We start from the raw sequence: 2,601 nt of genomic DNA, 5'->3' as shown, positions 1-2,601 counted from the left end.
TCCGTCTGCGCTCTTGTGCCCAAACTCGTTTCAAGTGTGTGTGTGATGAAGTGCGTGTTGCCGTGTTCGGAGTGAGCGGCGCACGGTCAGGGGCAGAGAAAAGGGGGGTGTGACTCCTCCGTGACACTCGCAGCTTCAGATTTCCTTCCGCCTTCTGTCTGAGCGGCTCCTCCGCGCTGCTCCTTTGAAGGCGTCGATCTGAAAGCGCAACAGTAGCCAGTTACAATAACTTTGAACAAGCAGCCGCCCTGTAATGACAACATCAATCTGTCAGCAGAGCATGTCAATCATGGGAAGGGAAGGCAGCCACTGTGTGTGTTCAGCTGCAGAAATACTGTCCTGTCTTTTCTTAAAGATGTTTAGATTAATGCGTTTAATCCGTGGGGGGATTAACAGGGTTTTCACCAGTGGAAATGATTTTAATTCACATTCACTCCTTGGTCTAATGCAATGATCACAGTAGCTCAGTGGAACTGAGTGTGCATAAGTTAGCAGGAGGTTTGATATTCGTTTTCGAAAGACATTTTCTCAATCAACAAATAGATATTTTCTCCTTCTGATTGCTGTAGTAGTTGCCAATAGTGGACAAATACTTACTACAGGTGACGTTTTGTTGATATCTGCCATTATTGCGAAACAGTATGGAATTAAATATTTAAAATATTCTCCAAAAATCCACAAATAGTAATTTTACCATCCTGATTGCTGTAGTAGTTGCCAATACTTTAATAGAGTGGTCCTATAGCACAAATATGTTAGTTATGGAGGTCTACTTACATACATTAACTTGTTTTTATGGTCAAAAACCTCTGTAAATGCTGTAAATGAGCTGATTAGAAATCTCTCCTCACTGAAGCTCTCGTCAGCCGCGGTGTTTCAGACTGAAATCTCAGACCCAACCAGCCAGCGTAGAGCCTTCCCAACTTGTGATCTTGTGGTTGGCCAGTACCCGGAAGTGACGTAATTAGCGTAACTAGCTCTCAGAAGCGCAGCTCCCCCCTCTGGAACGGTGGATGCACTGCTACTCATTATCAAAACATTGTTTTAACAATGTTAAAAAATAGCTTCTTCACGACTCCCCGCCGCAGTCCCTTTTTATGACTTTGACCCGGAGTCAGAAGACACTGTCGCTCGTGAAATACCTCCACAACGGACGTTATTCTTCTTCTGCGGTTCAATGTACGCAACCGGATGTGCCCGGACTAGTGCCCGGAGCAGGAGGGTCCACTGTTCGAGGGAAATGCCGTTTACGTAACCAGAGCGGGTTTTTTCAGAGATCTCACTGAGTCCGCTTTAGATAAACAAGGCAATCGGAGGTGGCAGACTTCACTCCATTCGCGCAACAAGCCTCTGGTGCCCTCTGCTGGTCATAGTGGCAAGTGCAAGTGCGGAAGTACAAGCAAACAAACACACAGAGCTGCAAAAACCAATACTTCACTCCCACTCTTCCCACTGTGGGGTGAAGTAATGAGACCTACTGTAAGAAATGCATGTAGGTGGAGTTAACAGGATTATTTACGTAGACATTGAACATGTGAATTTTACTTTCCTGTTCCTTGATTTCAAGTATTGCATCCCAGTCCCCAAAATTCCATTTTGCATTATGTTGCGTCTTGGACAGTAGTTTGGCTAACTTTAGCATCCGTTTGTTCACGACTGTGGTGGAACTCCCTCTTGTGGCTCAGAGGTGAGCTGCAGACATAATCTGAAACAATAGGCTGGGGAAAATATTATCGCAACTTTAAAGGTGCATTATGTAATAAATCTAAAGCAACTGGCCATAAAATCCTCCTTATATGTCACAGAGACTCAGGAATAATGTTCATATAACAAACTGAACTCACCAACAACAACAGTACAGACAAAATATTTGCATTAAAAAAACATATTTTGCAGACTGCAAATCATGTTTGTTTTGAAATCATGTTTTGGCGTCATGTGGCGCCACCTACCGCCGTCTACCAATCATTGCAGTCAGTAGAGTCTCAGCTGCCGAGCAACCACGGGTTGCCAGTTAGGTCAGAAAACTAAACCTAAAAGACCTCTGTGTTTTGAATTTGAATGTAGTAACCGTTTTTGGCCACATTCTTACATATGGCACCTTTAAACCAAATTTGACTCATTTCTCATATTCAGTCTAAATGAATTTAGTACAGGTTTCCAAAGTCCATACGACTTCAGTTCAGTGCTCCATTAATGTTGGTAGTTCGGGTCATGTTTTTATACTGGTGCTATCACTGTCATGGGTTAAACTGGATTAGTGTCGAAGCTTTTCCTTCCTGCCATTTGTTTTCTTTTGGTGGGAGGAAATGCAAATTCTAAACCCCGACATTTGATTACTATTCAAATGTGCAGGTACTTATGTCGATATTTAAATGGAACGAGACGATTGAGTGTCTGTCATTGTGTCGCGCTCTCTGTGAAGGTTTTACACAGAAGAGGGATGTTGGGTTTGAATCATGTTCCACAAATCTGCAGCGTTTCAAAGAGACATTAAATATGTCCGTTGTCTGTTTCAGTTTTCCCAGTCAGCTGGGAGTCATACAAGTCACCGTTCTGGCATCTCTTATCTTCTGCTTTTCTTGGCTTTGTTTGCAAAAG

This window comes from Microchirus variegatus (assembly GCF_963457635.1).
Source record: "Microchirus variegatus genome assembly, chromosome: 2".
NCBI classification, from domain to species: domain Eukaryota; kingdom Metazoa; phylum Chordata; class Actinopteri; order Pleuronectiformes; family Soleidae; genus Microchirus; species Microchirus variegatus.
Note: the sequence above shows the minus strand (reverse complement) of the source record.